Source organism: Lonchura striata, chromosome 5, assembly GCF_046129695.1.
Source record: "Lonchura striata isolate bLonStr1 chromosome 5, bLonStr1.mat, whole genome shotgun sequence".
NCBI classification, from domain to species: Eukaryota; Metazoa; Chordata; class Aves; order Passeriformes; family Estrildidae; genus Lonchura; species Lonchura striata.
The window spans coordinates 62371075-62388398 of NC_134607.1; the positions used below are offsets into that span (position 1 = coordinate 62371075).

Sequence of the window (17324 nt, forward strand, 5' to 3'; positions counted from 1 at the left end):
GAAGTAGTCTTAGAAAAATCACATCTGTGAACTTCACCAATTAAAACTGAAACTCCCTAAACTAAATTATAAAACACACTTCCAATATAATAAATATAATAATAAATATAATAAATATAATATAATATAATATAATATAATATAATATAATATAATTAATATGTATCATATTATTTTAATAAGGGAATTAATATTTGGGAATTTAAAACATTTACTGCAAGTAAATCCTGAATTTAAAAGAATATTGTACAATAAATCAGGAGTAGAATCTGAATATTGCCTCTTTTTTTAACAATAAAATTAGTATCTAAACTTGGCTTTTGCAGATAAATGAATGCAGTAACAGGACAAACCAACCCTTTCCTCATCCATTTATCCCCAAGTAAATGTGTAAATGTATTAAAAAAATGAACAAGTACTAGTCAAAACATAATGATGTATTAAAACCCCAACTGCAGTGGTGTGTTTTTCTTTCATTTGATATTTGTTTAATATCTGTTTCCCCCCCCCCATCTCCAAGTGGTCAATCCTCCCTTTCCCTGCCCCTTTCCCTAGAACCTTCCCTGTCATTCATTCTAGCCCCCTCCTCAGCTTCCAGATGTTAGTTCTGCCCTAAACTCCTCCCCTGCTATTCCCTCATTGGTTACTGTTCCTACACCCGTCCTCCTGAGTTCTGTATAAAACCTTTGCCCCCCCGCCCGCCGGGGTCTTGGGGCTCATGGAATAAAACCATCTCGTTCCCCCCCAAGTCCCGTGTCGCCTTCGTCCGTCCCCGCGCGCCACGAACTGAAACTGCAGAGCTTGCGGGGGAAAGCGGCCGCCCGTTCTCTTCCCTCACCGCCCAGCACGGCACCGCTCGGAGTGCCGCGGCGAGGAGCGCGTACCGCGCCACAACATATGGTAGCGAGAGGATGGTTCCCTCCTTCGTCTTGTAAAAAAAACGGGCAAATTCGTGGGGGCGCCCGCCTCACAGAAGAAGAAGGAGGGAAGAGGAACATCTATGGCCGTAAAAGCTCTGCCTGATGCTAAGAGGAGCTGAGCGCCAAGCGAAAAACTGACGCTCCGGGACCCTCTTCGTTCTCGCCATCTTCCCGCCCGGGAGCAGCCGCGCTGCACGGGCAGCCGGGCTGCAGAGCTTTTTGGCGGGCAGACTTTCCCGAGGACACAGAAGGCGGTTTTGGCAGCGGCTCGGGGGAGCCTGAAGAGGGACTGACCGAGAAGAAGAGGTTCCTCGGTCAGCAGCTGCAGTGAGACCAACGGAAGCTGATAGTGGCCGAAACCAAGGCTTCGGGGACGAGTCTTGGTTTAACGGGAACACCCAGGCTTCTGGAAGGGCCAAACCGAAAGAGAAGGAACATCCCCAGTTTTCAGCGCGACTTTTCCATCGAGTTGAGGAGAAGATCCAAGCCATCTCCGTCCGAGCCTGCAAGGTAAGGTGGGCTACACGGGGTGGGGATCGCCCCGACGGGCGGCTGGGTCTGCCGCTTTTTTTTTTTCTCGCGTTTTAACCCCCGTCTGCGCCCAGACTGGGGCTGTAGCCGTGCATGTCCCTGGCAAGCGGGTGGGTTTTCTTTTTCTGGGGGAAGCTAGCACTGAGTGCTATTCTTCGCCTAGTCTTCTGTGGGGACCTAGATTGGATCGCTTTTTCTTCTCCTCGAAAAAGTTGTCTTCTCTATCCTCCCCTCCCCATTCTGGGCTGGACGGAGGGGGTAGAAAAGACACCAGTAAGGAACAGCTAAGAGAGCGACACGTTAGCTATAGGAGCGTTGTTAAAAGGGGCCCTTTACACCCACGCATTGCGCCGACATCCAGCTGCGTCGGGCGGCCCCCCCCCCCTCCTATAAATTTCCCCTTTTTGCTTCTGTGAAGCTCCCTATGCCCCCATCCCCTCGGACTTTCCTAAACCCTTTCCTATCCTCCCTTGGGGATTGCTGTGGCCGAGCCGCCCCAAGTGCCCTGCCGGACACTGCTCAGGCCAAGTGCAGTGTATCTGGCACCCCCTCCCAAGATGGCGCTGCCCACGCCGCTCGGGACCCATTTCCCGCCTTGACCCTTCTTTTCCACCCCTGGCTTCCCACCAGTCCCATTTCTCTCCCAATAGCCCTGCACCGTCCCTGCACGAGGCTAGTCCCTGTTGGGGGAGGCGGGGTTGGATATTCCCCCATCCTTCTTCGGGCTCGTCCTCCGGGGGGAAGGTCGGGAGGGATCTTCTTCCGAGGAAATGGAGCCGAAACCCGGGACTGAGGATCCGTCATTTTGTCTTCCCCCTGAAATGGCGGCGCCCCGGTCCACCCCTTACCGATACCCCCTGTTAATCATGGCAATCACTAATTAAGTGATTGTCTGATTCCCCTATCTTATTCCTTAATGTACCCTACCCAATATTCCTTTTTATTTAACTACAAATTCCTCTTTTTGCTTTTGATTATTTTTGAATAATCTGTTTGTTGAGTTATATTTTATAGAAAAAAAGATCATCTCATTCAATTAATACTCAAGATATTAGGCCCACCTCGCAAACAAACATTCAAATTGAACAAACCACATCGCTGTCCGCTGACTCTACTTTAAGACAAGCGCCGTTATCCGCTGACTCTGCTTTAAGAATTTAAGAAGCTGAACATCGCAAGCGCCGCGACAAAGCAAATTTTAAATCAGATGAAGTCACAAATCCTGCTGTGCTTTGTACCCTTAATTTGGACTTTCATTTAGGACAATTTTATATATTCCAGATGAAGTTTTTATATGTTTCATATGTTGTAATCACAATTAGTTTATCATTTTTTAATGTCTTTCAATTTATGTTTTTTTTAATAATATGTAATGTTACAATTTAATTTTATATTAAGTTGTTTTGTTGTAATTATAATTATTTCAGTCTTTTATGATATTTTTTGACTTAAAGGCTGTGTTTAACCATTATTGCTACAGGAATCACTCAGCTACTATATCGCTTCAAGCTTGCTGCATTGCTGCGAAGTTTAAAAAATTATTAGTTATATTTAGTTGATCTTTTATTAATTCCATTTAATTATTTTATTTAAATTAAATAATTGTGATTTTAATCATTCTAATTCAATTTTTTAATTTAATTTCTGTTAACTATTTCATTTTATTTCAATCGCCTAACTTTATCTGATTTCAATTCTATTTCAACTATTTCAATTATTTACATTATTTTAGATTGTTACTCAGAGCAGCAAAACAGCAAGTTTTGTGCAGTCTTGTGTCTAATTTAGGATATTACTACTCTTCCTGCCCTATAAATGCAATAATGTGTCTTTCATGTCCTTTAAGTAATTTACAATGTTATCATATGATTTTATATTATTTGCATGTTTTATTAATTTGCTTAAACCACAGAATTCTCCTTCTTTTTGTAAAGGAAAATAGGGAGATGCGGTGGTGTGTTTTTCTTTCATTTGATATTTGTTTAATATCTGTTTTCCCCCCCCCATCTCCAAGTGGTCAATCCTCCCTTTCCCTGCCCCTTTCCCTAGAACCTTCCCTGTCATTCATTCTAGCCCCCTCCTCAGCTTCCAGATGTTAGTTCTGCCCTAAACTCCTCCCCTGCTATTCCCTCATTGGTTACTGTTCCTACACCCGTCCTCCTGAGTTCTGTATAAAACCTTTGCCCCCCCGCCCGCCGGGGTCTTGGGGCTCACTGAATAAAACCATCCCGTTCACCCCCAAGTCCCGTGTCGCCTTCGTCTGTCCCTGCGCGCCACGAACTGAAACTGCAGAGCTTGCAGGGGGAAAGCGGCCGCCCGTTCTCTTCCCTCACCGCCCAGCACGGCACGGCTCGGAGTGCCGCGGCGAGGAGCGCGTACCGCGCCACAACACCCACCTCAATGTGTCTAACTGTGAGAGGGAAGTCTTTTGCAAATGGATATTTTCACTCCACAAAATGCAAATGATGAAATTACAATGAAGACAAAAATTGAACAAAACAAGAACTATGTTATTCATAGTGACAACAAAATCTTTCTTAAGTCTGGCAGACCTTGACCATCTTGTTAACAGACCAGGAGTATCTATGTAACATCCTAGCAATAGTCCAAAAGAATTTTCAGGCCAAATGATTCTTATTTAAAGACTGTACTCATATCTCCATAGGAAAAGTACAATATAAGTATATTGTCATCCTGTGCAAAATGGCTGACTAATGATCAGGTCTTAAAATTTGAACCAATGTTGTGATAGATTAATCATGGCTATGAAGTATGAAGGAGCTCAGATGGGAATACTCTGACAGCCCATAATAAATCAACTAAGAGCAACGTGTAGAGCTAGTAAATAAGTTCAGAACCAAATATAGAGCATATGAGTCAGGCACAAAACTAGAACAGCAAATAACATAAATAAATATGGAAACTGTAAGAAAGATGTATTAAATTGCTGAAAATGCAAAAATACATAGATAAGAAGAAAAACAAATGAAAAGTAAAACCTAAGCACTATTGGCACTTTAAGAAAGGCAAAAATATTTCCAAGTTATTCATCTATAAAACAATACTGACAGCAATACCAGTATTTGACTGCTGGAAGAAGGGATGAACATTCTGCAAAGCAGGCCTTGACTGGAGCAGTAGAACAGCCTACAAATGACCCAGAGTCCAGGGGAAAGACAGCAGCATCAAACTGGGACCACAGACTCTTCAAACAAGTAGTCAGCATATCTAGACGTGGATAAATACAAAATGTTGATTATTTATGGAAATATCGGGATACAGATGCTGAAAAGAAGAAATCATTACAAACCCTAAGTGAACATAATAAATCAATTCAGAAACACTATAACCAATCTCCAAAGCTCAAAATATCTCTCATAAATCACAGTTATTTGCTAAATCTGAGGCGCTGATTGACCAGAGAATGAAACAACCATGGTTTCTTCATCTTGATGCATTTGTCCCATGTCAGAGAACTAGTGACCTATTCTAAAACACTTATGATGTAATGAAAAGGTAAAGACAAGAGTGACAGCACAGCCTTAACTTCTCAGTGACACTAGCATGAATGGAATAGACAATAATAGAAACAAATGTCTTGCAGTGATGGTTGTGCATGAAAAGTTCACCCAGCCCTTTCAGGAGCATGAAGTCATTCAAGTAGAACATAGCCATAAATCCCTGGAGGGAATTTTTTAAAAGCAGGCTGCTCCAGAGTGCTTTCAGCACATGCTCCAAGGGAATAGCACTATTATTTTACACATATGCTGCAAGAAATTGACTGCAATTACTGACAACTTATCCAGGCAGGAATTGTAACATTAAATGAAAAACAAGTGAACAAGAATAAAAAATTGTGACCCTATTCAGAAATATAAAAGATGGGAGAACACTGAGACCATTGGACAATAAATTTTCACATCCTTTTTAAGAAAATCTCTGGAGAGAATTGTATGAAACACACAACACACAAACAAACATTTAAAACAGTTCATAACAATTTTTCATCCATCTGTCCCAAAAACAGAAAGAAATCTCAATTCTCCTGAAGTATGCTAGAAAGACGGATATGAGACAAATATCCAAGAATGCATCAAAATGTACTTTGTAGTCAAACTGCAGTGTCCAGACTACTGAGAAAAGAAATTCTCCATTCCAGAATATAGGCCTGTACCAGAAAGCTTAGGCATTCTGTGTATCAGCAAACAGCCCTGGAGATCTCTGAGATCTAATTAGATGTGATAGGTGTAGGAGAAGTCCAGGCAAGTCACAAAAGAAAAAAAAAAAATACAGTCTTATAGCAGAAGAAAAATAGATCACTTGAATGCAAAGCACTCATGACTGTGGCCTGATTCCTTGACTGCCTCAGAGGCAGATGAAGCAATGTGTTTGCTAAGTACACTTGTTATCACAAAGTATTACTTGAGAGAAGGGCAATAAATGAAAACAGGAACCATTCAGGGTCAGATGGAATGTTCATCTAGGAAGAGGAAATATTTGGGATTCTGTAAAAGAACAGGTTGAGCATAGAGGAAGTTCGGCAAGATAGCCCTTCACTTTAGTATGGCTTAGGACTTCCTAAACCAAAAATGTTGGGTTTGTTTATTAACCTCCAAGTAATGTTTCTTTCCATACAATTTTCTTTATAGCCAAAGTACTCGATCCTTTCAGTACCTTTCAGGTGCAGTATGCTTGTGTGTAACTGAAGTGTACTATCTTCTCATTTCTCCACCTTCTCGTCTAAAAGCTTTCTCTAAAAGTAATTCAGTGTTTCTTCTGGTAGCTGCTGTTGATCTCATGTGAGCTTTCTCATGTGTTCTCAAACATTTTGTAAGTACCATGACTCATACCAACATCTCTTTTCACATGAGGCTTTGCTGATGTGGCACAGAGCAGAAAATTAACCCAATATGTTTTACAGGCGAAATACACATTCCTTAGAAACCCAGAATACCATAGAGGCAGAACAGCTGGAGTTTTGTTGGCTATGATGTTGTTTCTGTGACAACAAAAGCACATTTTTTTGTTTTGTGCCAAAGTACTGCTGGGATGCTATCTAGAGCAGGGCTGATTTCACTGCAGGTTATACCTCTGCTGTCTTTTATTGCTTACAGTGAAGGAGAGAGTTCATGCATAGTGCAAGGTATGAGCAGCATTGTAGAGTCATTCCCTACTTATCTGCATGACTGTTCTAAGCTGTCTGTTACATAAGGATGAACACTGAAGAGTCAGTGCCTAGATGTCAACATAATAGACAGATAAGAAATATCTTGTATGAAAGGAAAGATTTTGTACATCGGTGAAGAACAATGAGCTAATGAGTCATGGATGTCCTGCATGAAATGTCTTAAGCCTATTTAAAGGCTTATCCCATTCTAACCCCAAATTATCTCACTAGGTCAGACTGGGAAAGGGGGAGATGTTTTCATATTCATCTTTTAACAATTTTCCATCTACGTGATGCTTAAGTGGGTTTGCTGGGAAAAGAGGATTAAAAGAAATCATCTAATGTGGAGCGGTAGCATTTAAGGATGAAATTAATTTTCTCAGCACACACAACATCCTCCTGCAAGGCTGTTCCCACTCCCTGGGGCCTCTGCCCTGGTTCCCCTTACCAGTCAGCTGCAAGGGAACAGCTGGAGAGAAAACAAGAGCAGCAAGTGCAAGGGCTGCTGGTGGCATCTTCCAGACATTAACCAGGTCATGTCCAACACTCAACTGATGATCCAGCCAAGGGTGATGGGGATTTGCAGCCCAAAACTTTCCCCAGGTCCTGCAGACGTCTCTGCTGCACACTGAGCTGACTTGGGGAATGATAGAAATTATGAAATTTCTGCAGGGCAGGGGGAAAATGGTTCAACTTTTGAAGTTCCTCATCAAAAGCACCTAAAACACTTTCAGTGCTTTCTCAACAACTCCATAGTAGGTTCTTAAGTGTTAAGTACTGCAGAAACATTAATCCTTTTATCAGTTTTGCCATGTTTGCAATTCTTATGAAGGCTTTAGTATCTCTTACCAGTTAAAGTGAATTCTATGTTTCTGAAGTATTTTTTTATTTTGACTCTACTTATTTTTTTCAGACTAAGATAACTTTATTTGTACATCTTCCCTGAAAATTCAGATTTTCTTAACACATTTTAAGCACATAAATGTCCAATTAACACAATAAAAATCCCAAATAAATTGGAATTAATGCTCTGTAGTAAGTACTATGGTGCTTTGATACTTCCACATGTCTATCTTGATATCTTCAACAAACCTAATTTAAAATCTATATAAAGTATATATAAAGTCCAAGGTTGCTATCAATGACAAGCACATATTCATTGCAACATCAGTCACTCAGGTTTCAGAGCTCCATTGCTCTCTCTCTGACTGGGTTGGCAAGTGAGTAGAGCTTCAGCTCCTTGTCCTGGACATATTATTAACTAAAGCATGGACAGTGAAGATCTTAGTTACCATGATGAATGAAGCCCTGTCACTATCTGTATAATTTAGAAAGTACAGCTGACCCTCTGTTCTCTCCTTACTCATCAGGTATAATTGCTTAATGACTGAAATCAGAAACTAAATCATACATTTATCAGAATGTTATATATATATATATATATATATATATATATATATATATATTACTGTGAACTCATCTACAGTCAAAAGTTCTCCATCTTTTATGCCATGTATTGCTTTATGATAATTTCTTGCCATTCTTAGAATATATAATGGGCTGTTAAAAATAATCTTCACTACCCTCATTACTTGAAGGGAGCAGTGTCTGAAGAGCAGCAACACTGCAGCAATATTTCCATCCTATATTAAAGTCACCCACAAGGCATCTGAAAAAGGAGTCTGATTTTTTTTGAGCCAATCTTGAAAATACTGAAGTTCAAAAAATTGAAAAAAAAAAAAATAATTAACTATACAAGGAAGGCAGAAAATCTGGATCTCAAATTCAGGCTGAATATAGCTGAAGAAATTCCTAACAATATACAGTAGCCCATAGGAAAACTTCTTCCAGGAACATCCTCTCTCCACCCCACCTCAGCTGCAAAATCCCACTGCTGTCAAGGACACTCACTGGAGTTTTATTTAATTCACCCTTGTTGCTTTCTTCCATAGCTAATGCAGCCAGGCAAGCATTTCTGAAGCCAAATATCTGATGAGACTGTCATGAGTAAGAATAACATTTGAGCTGTGTGAAGCTAAAGAACCAGGAAAGAATCTGCACCCTAAGGAAAGTTTGTTCCAGCTGCTTGCACACAGCTGGAAAACCCCATCCCATTGGTAGCTAAAACAATTTAATTAGCCCCAACTTGAGCAGCTCTGTTATTACACTGGGCCTTGACACAAATGTTTCACAGCTTTTCTCCTCAATGTTTTCTTTAGCACATCACTGCTAGGAGGGATATTTTTAAAGCACTTGGGGTCAGCTGCCTTTTCCTCCTCTCCAGCCCGCGAGGAATGCTGAGTAAGTTGTTTTTACCTGCTAAACTAATATTATTACCTCCAGGTTACAGCAGTTAGTGGGTAAACTAACAGTTCCCACTTAGGTAATTCAGGGTCATATATTACACATGGCCATCAGATCTAATGAGGGATCAAAAAAATCTGCCAGAGTGTAATTTTAATTAAAAATTCTGTCTGCCATCAGAAGCTTGTAACTGAGGAAACTGATCTAGGGAAGAATCATGAAGATTTTCAACTCCAGGTCATGGATGCTGGTTATCCCATCATCCAGCTGCTCCCTGGTGGTATCAGTCCCTGCAAATACATGGCCAGGCCAAAATCAGTGAAAAAGAGTTAAGGCACCTAGAGGAACCCTTAACAAGGGTAACAAGGCAGTGAATGCCCTCCTCTGTTCAGCATAGTTGTCTGTAAAGTACCTTGGTATTTTGAGAGGAAAAGCAATGCATTGGCCCTAAAATCCTATGCATTCTCTAAATTAGCAGAGCAAATACGTAACTTTCAAAGCAGGAACAGTTCTACATTAGAGAAAGTGGTACCTATAGTTTTAAAAGTAGGGATTAAAGATGAGCTGAGCAATTAATAAGGTTGTAGCTCCAAATGGCCTGAGTTTCAGCGTAATGCCAAAACATAGCCACCCTCAGTAATTTATTTATGGGGCAGCTGGTGTTACCTAAAACTGAGCCTTTGATACCAGCTTAAATACACACTTAAGCTTTTTATAATATTTAACTACTGATATACTCAATTCCATCTTTCCAATACAAGAATGGACAATTTCTTCCTCCTTTATATTTACTCAAAAGCTCAGGAATATAGTCACAGTGTGACATTTTCAATAGACTTTTATCAAAGATAAGGGAACATGAGGTAGATCATCACTCTTTCTCACTGTAGCCTGTGCAAGGAGGTAGTCAAGAAACCAAAAATTCAAATATTAACAAACATCTCTTAGAGAGAGACTGGAAACTACAGTCAAGGCTGGAAACAGTCCTGAACCATCAATCTTTGAATGCATACAAGGACTCTGCTTTCCAGGTTCTTACATTCTTCACCCATCTAGGCTAAAACTTTCTTGCTGATGAATGTTAGCAGATATTGCTAGACAAAACCACACAGGAACACTGTGTTGATTTTTGATAAAATGTTGTATCTAGAGGGTATATATATTAAAAAACTGAGATGAATTTTTGTCTTTTCTGCATAGCAGGAGAAAAGAAGCAAGAGTTATTAAGAGCATTTATTTCAAAAGGCCTGCAATGGAAAATGAAACTGCTCAGTGCCATATTTCAGAAACCTTGATGGGCCTTATCCTTCTAAAATTCCACATTGAAACATAATTGTTCACAACCATTATTACTTAACTGCATCTTGTAAGACAGCTATTTCTGCCACAGGGCTCAGTCTGGCAGTTGTTCACTGCTTGGTACCTGGAACCTGTTGTCTTGGGGATTGAAATTATTATGATGATGCTGCTTTGTTGGTAGGGCATATAGTCAATACTGAAGCCCAGAAAAGCACTAGCTATAACCCATGTTTGGCAGCTTGTCAATAATCCTGGTGTTATGATCACAAGGGCTGTAGTAAGACTTACAACCTGTGTCAGGTGAACAGAGAGATTGACCTTATTGAGAGTCGGGTGAAGAAAACCCAAACATGTTAGGTTTATTGCCAGGAAATACAGAAAACAACAGATTGCTTGGCAAAAACACAAGCAGATCTTCTGAACTGTACAGTTATTAATAGGAGAAATAATAATTCATTAGATAATTGTGCTTTACCACTTGATCACTTCCAAATAAAAAGTGAAAATAAAAATCCTCAGATTTTAAAAAAATATTTAATTTTAACTATTCTGTCTTGCCTTTTAACACTATTGCAATCCCGCAAGTCTTTAAGGAATACACACAGCAAAGCTTTATTAAAAAATGATCCATATTTTGTACTTTTATATTAAAAGTTAAGCCAATTTCAGTCAGCACTGAAGAAATATCAGCCCAAGTGGACAGGATATCATGAGTCAGAAATGTCTCACAGAAACAAGAGGATTCATGGAAGCAAGGTACAGGAATAATTGAAATGCTTTAATATCTACATTATTTTATATTATATTTGAAGCTCATAAGCCCTCTGGGTGGAAAACACTTCTTTAATTTTCACAAAAGATGAACTTGGTGCTAGTTTGGAGCCAGTGCTGTTCCATGGTGGGCACCAGGGAGAGGATTTGAATTTAGTCTTCTCGAGGCACCAGCATGCCTAACTGAGCCCCTCAAAAGTACTCGTTTGTTTTCATTGCCTTCACAGAGCACAGCCTTTCGAATCACACCTCTGTGGTCTTTTAAATCACAGTTTAATTAAGATACCTAAGTAGCCTGAGTAGACAATACCAATGTTACCTTATACTTCACCATAATTCCTTGGAATATTACAGCATTTACAGTTCACCACACCCTTGTTAAACCTGGCTAAAGTAATTTTGCTTTCATTAATAAGAGAATGCACATTAAGTTATTTTGTGTTTGGTTAAGGTTTGGGGTTTTTTTGGTGGTGAATATGTGTGACACTTAAGGTCTCAGTCTATTTCAGCAAAGTGCTTGGAAGGCATAGTAATTAGTCAAGCAGAAACCACACAAAGGGAAATTAAATAAGACATAAACAGAACCGGTATCACATGGCATCATTATTAAGGAGAGTTTCACATGAGAAGAAGGATGAGTAAGAGGAAAATGCAAACCCAGGCTGGATCAAACAAGGTGATTTCAGTGAAGACAAGGAAGCACTGATGACAACACCCATAACAGTTTAAAAACCTTATTTGGAATACTGTATAACACTTTGATCATATTGACCTAAGGGGGGAAAAAACCTCACTCCACAAATAATGGAAAAGGTGCAGTGAAATGCTGCTATGGAGCTCAGAATATGTCCTGCAAGACTAAAGGCAATTCCTTTTTACTCTTAGGAAAAAGTCTTAGGACAGCAGGATTTTGCTCTGTAAATATTCTAACACAAACAGAAAAAGGGAAGAAGTGGGATTGAAGAGCTAAACCAAAGTCAATCCTCTTGGAAGATCAGTGCAGTTGGGGTCTGGTCTGGGACTCCACGTTGTGTCCTTTAGCTGACAAAAACTGAACAGCCTAAATATTTCTGACAGCAGCAGTGCCTAATCATTCTGCATTTGTGAATTTGCATGCTATAAACTGACCTCTCAAAGACACAGAAATATATTCACACACAGGACTACAATTCATGAGCCTAGGAGAGACAGTACATATGAATCTTTCAAAGGAAAACATCACCAAGAAAACTGAAGTAATTTAAGTATGGCTTTGAATGTTCTGGGATATGAATGCATTAAAAACAATGTTCCATGAAATAAACCATTTATGTGAAAGCACAGTCTTTGATCTTGCTTATGCTGGAGTTTCTGAAAATGGAAATACAGGAAACCTTGCAATTGAGCAAATATTTGAGATTGATGGCATATTCCAGATGAAGAGGAAATCAATAATTCAATCTTTCCATCATCCTTGGCTGAATTTCCTCTGTACCTGTAATAGCTCTAATGCTGATCCACCAAAGCAAGCAGCAGCAGCACAGACATTGTGAGGAGGACTATGCAGCCCCATCCTGGGAGTTATGCCTCTCTAAATTTTCATTCCTTAACCTGGCAGTTCCACACAGATCAGCCTTATATCTAAGTCTTCAAGGAATGGATTTCCATCATTTGCTGTAGCAAATGCAATTTCATTATCTGTATCCAGGGCTGAATTGCTCAATGTCGATACAGCTGCTGAGAGAAGACTTTTAGATGTGGATCTTTAGGTCTAGTGAAAATGTAAAGCCATATACTATAATAAATTCCTGTCCTAGAAATTGGTTTTGTACATGAAAAAGTACTTAGGATACATAGGTACATAAGTATGTTCATCCTCCATAATATAATTTTAAAACTTTTAAATTTTATTAAATCAATTTTAATTTTATACTTTGTCTGAAGGTAGTAAGCTGAGATAATCTTATTTTACTCCATTCTGATTGGTCTCTCACTCCTTATAGGAAGTAAAAGAGCATTTGCAGGGGATGCATTGCAATAGATGATACAGGCAACAAATTGCAAGAGGAAGCTTAGGAACTGAAGGACAAAGTGGCTCATGCAGCTGAATTAAAAAGAGGGGTAGGGAAAGAACCCAGTTTTCTTTATTCTTATTCCAGCATCTTTCTTGGTAGAAAAACTTAAAACCCTTCTCTATAAAATGTTTCTGGTTGTTGTTTTGTTGTTGTTGTTGCTGCTGCTGGGGTTTTTTTGTTTGTTTTTGGTTTTTTTTTTTTTTTTGGTTTTTTTTTTTTTTTTTCTGGAGAATTATGGACCTCCAACAAAACACTTCCATATCTTAAGTTCCTTAAATTATCCAAAACTCATTCCTGTGACAGCTACAGTTGCTCTCATGCTTGACTATCAAATGTCAGAAATCAGACTTTACATCTTTTTTTCCTCTGAGGGAGCAGGCTAACCCCATTGTGTGATATATAGCTATAGAAACTGGTAAAGTAGTATGTATATGTGGTAGCAGTAACAAAGAATGGTTTCTAGTAATTTTATCTTTTTTTTTGTACTAATTATTACTACTGCCAAACAACAGAGATTCATCTGCCATCTCAAACATCACTTAATTTACATGAAAATCTGTCTGTTTACACAAATACATTGTGAGAGCAGTGATTAATTCTAGTAAGCTAGGCAGGTAATTTAATTAGCTGGTAAGAATTCTGTCTTGAAATGTCCCATTAATTTCTTGTGAGCAGCTATCTCCAAAGTGCATCTATTAATCCAGTGCAAGGATATATTCAAATGTGACACACACACAAACCCAAAACAATACAGATAGAAAACTGCTTTCAATAACTCAGTTGGAGCTGTAAAATACTTTTGTTCAGTCCTTGACAGTCCAGAGTGCTCAGTCCTTGACAGCCCAGTGTGTTTTGTATCTTTTAGATGTCAGCAACTCAGCAGAGAGCGAGAGAGGAGCAGCTCCTGAGGGGTCATCACTGAGCAGGGGTGTAGGTCTGAGCCTTGGATGTGCTGCAGGAGACACACAAAGATCTCCTCCTGCCTCTGAAATCATTCCTGAAAAGAAATTCATCACAGCAGTGCCAAAAAGATCCTACTGCAGAGGGCAAGGGTGTTGACAGGTAGAGAGATAAGGACAGAGTTTTCCTCATGGTCTGAGATTCCCAAAAGAGGCCAGAAGAGACAGCAGACCCTATTCTTGGATCTGATGTGTTCCCTGCACCAAAAGGAAACCTCTTCTCTGTGCCTAAGCTTCATAACACAGACAGGTACTGAGATGATGGGGTCACTCTCACTCTCAGCTCACTCTCACTGTTTTTCCCCTTCCTTCTAAGTTACTGTAGCAGCAAGAAACTATTTCACTGTCTCATCCCTGGAAGGAAGAACACTTTGAATACCAGGAAAAAGTGAGTAACAAAGCTTTATGGGCTTCTCTAAGTGAGCTAAGCTACTCCTGAGAGGAAAATAAACATGTTTTGACCTGACAAAACCATCTTTAATGGATCAAGGGATATACAGATTCAGGCTATGTCCAAATCATTAGGAGGTAGGTGCTGCAGTGTAAAGCTGTACCCCTGCAGCCTGTGCATCAGCTGTGCTCTCTGTGGGAAGAGGCAGGATGGAGTGGGGTGAGGTCTGCTGGCTCACCTGGATACAGCTGTGTGCCAGAAGGCACCTGCAGGTATTGGGGTTAAGCTGCCATCTCCAGAGGAAGTGGAGACAGCTCAGAGGGGGCTAAGGAGACACTGCAGCCACTTGGGAGCACCTCCCTGCACCTCAGGGCTGTCCCTGCTCCACTCCTTGGCAGCTCCAGGGCAGCCTGGGCACAGGGCTGGGTGGCCACGTCCTCTCCTGCACAGCAGGGACCCCTTCTCACAGCTCTGCCATGGGGCAGCTGAGCTCCACCTAATCCTGGGAGTCTGCTCTGCTGAACCAGGGCACAGCCACTGGCACAAGGCAAAGCAGTGTTAATTCCCGGGCACTAAAAATCTGATCTAACAGTGGGTGATCTCCCACTAGAGCTAGATTTGATTGTCAGCCTGGGAGGTTTCAATTATGTGATTTTTGAGACTCTTACAAATGTATCATTCTGTATGACCTCTCTCTTCTGTAGCTGCAGGTGTTCTCCCTCTGGGTCCCCCTTCAGAGTCAATGTCCAGAATTAACACAGCCAGGAAAAAATGTATTAATTGCAGAAGCCTGCCTGTGCCACCAAGATACAACTGTCCAACAGGTACCAGTAGGATACTGAGCCTGAAAACCATCCACTCTATATGGAAATATTTAGAAACACCTCTGGATGATTTAGGAAATGCTTCTCTCCATCTTGGTCTTGACCTTTGAACAGAGGAATTCTTAGTGATGGACACTCCAGAGAACACCCAAACTGTTTGGTTTCCATCACTGCCAACATCACACACAGCCAGGGAGACACTCTGGATGCCCAGGCTCACAGAAGTAGGACTATTGAACATAAAATTTAAATATTCCTCTTTCCTGTACAACCACACTTAAAGATGGTATTCATAGCAATAATTGGGGAAACCCAATTCAGACCAACCTTGCTTCCAAGTGGGAACAGCACAGGTGACTGAACTCACAGCAAGGACAAAGAATGAAGCCAGAGGCTGGGAACAAGGTAGGTGCTTCTTTCTGGCAAGTAGGAAATGGGATGCTGGAAATTACATCAACCAGAGACAAACATGCCTCCAGCAATTATAGATTTTATAGCAGAACTCCCTTCTCAGTTGCCTCAGGCTGTTACATACACAGCTAGACAGGATAATTTGTCTGTCTCATCTTTAGAGAGGCACATATAACACAGTCTAGAGCATAGGCAGATGTGCCATATTATATAATATTTGTTTTATTTGATGGGTTAATACACCCAAAACTGTCAACTCCTCCTCCACACACACATGCATGAATGGAGGGATGCTGCTGATGATAATCTTTACCCATAGATACAGTATAAATAATTTAAACTAATTCACAGTACTGTGGCTACACATGCCATAGCTACTTCTCTATCAGCTTAGGTCTTGAGCAAAAGTCATTGATGGCATGAAAATCCTTGACTTAAGCTGATGTTGGCAATTTTTCAAAATTGCTACATTCAGTTTTAGGAAGCCAAGGGATGCCTCTGCTCTTCAGTAGTTGTGTGCTTGAGTAGAACCACACACACATTGCTCCAAGGGTCTGTGCTACAGACAATATTTATTTCTATATGACCTGGTCATTTTCTAATCTACCTCTGTGATACCTGTAAAGAAAACAAAGCAGAGAAAAGATTGTAAGCCATGAAATATCTGTGACCTTTCTGAATAACTTATTCAGTCCAGTGCACAGGTTAAGCTCTCTAAGAGTATTTAACTACTGGGAAAATACTCAGGTGATTAGAACTGGTTGCTCCTTTTGCTCTTCCCTCAAAAGAGCCTGACCAGCTTTGGATGCCCGGCATTGCCCAGGTTTAACTCTGTTCTAAGCAAGTAAATAGCTCAGCTCATAAAATGAGATGAGCTGTACCTATTACTAATTGAATACTGTCTTCTTTTCCTTTCTCCCCAAAAAATTAAATTTTGCTAAGTAAAGTTAACAATGTCAGAATTCAGGTAAATAGAGATGTACTTTATTTCAGATCCTAGGAGAAAATGTACTTTGCTGAAAAAAATAACAAAACAACAAACTGTGTGTGGGATATAAGTAGAAAGAAAGCAGGAAGCATGATCCGATTCAGAGATAAATAAGCAGCTCTCTATCTCTAGGTCATGAAATAGAGGCAACTGCAGCATGATCCACATGCCAGGACCTGGGTCAGGGCCAGTGCTTCCAGGCTGGATTTGGGAGGAATCCTCTCCACCCAGACCATGCAGGCAGACAGAAATTTCAGAGAGCAGCACCACTCTGATGTCCCCACTGCTCCACCTCACAGGGTGGTGGTCACCTGTGAAAGCAAAGAGCAAGGCCAAGCTGGTGTTGGAAGGTTCAGGCTCTAGGGAGGCACCTAGAGCAAAGCTGTGACCCTGTGATAGGTTTTACTGCCATGTGAGGCTCTGTGTGCTCCAGCACTGCAGTTTTTGGAGCTGTGATGGCTGTTTTGCCATCTCTGTTTTCCATTTCTCCAGCACGGCACTAGACAAATTTTCTCCTGTGGAAGAAAAGGGAAAAACAAGGAAGGAACTACACTCTTTAGGTTTTTCTAAACCTCTCACAATTGCTTAAGTTTAATGACTTGCTGCACAAAAAACTGTATTTATAAACTTCAGTCCTAAAATGGTTGTGATAGGTGGCATTTAAACTGCAACAAAAGCAGTTGTGTCATGTAGTTAAACAGAGAA

General features: G+C 40.5%; 1 long non-coding RNA gene across 1 annotated transcript in view; it reads right to left on the reverse strand.

Annotated features, from left to right (window-relative positions):
* Positions 1–4616: 4616 nt before the first annotated feature.
* LOC110469775 (uncharacterized) overlaps positions 4617–17324 on the reverse strand; it is a 33323-nt gene continuing 20615 nt past the window's right edge. The window contains exon 3 of the long non-coding RNA XR_002465314.2: positions 4617–4679. This is a non-coding gene — a long non-coding RNA (uncharacterized LOC110469775). The remainder of the gene's footprint in view (positions 4680–17324) is intronic.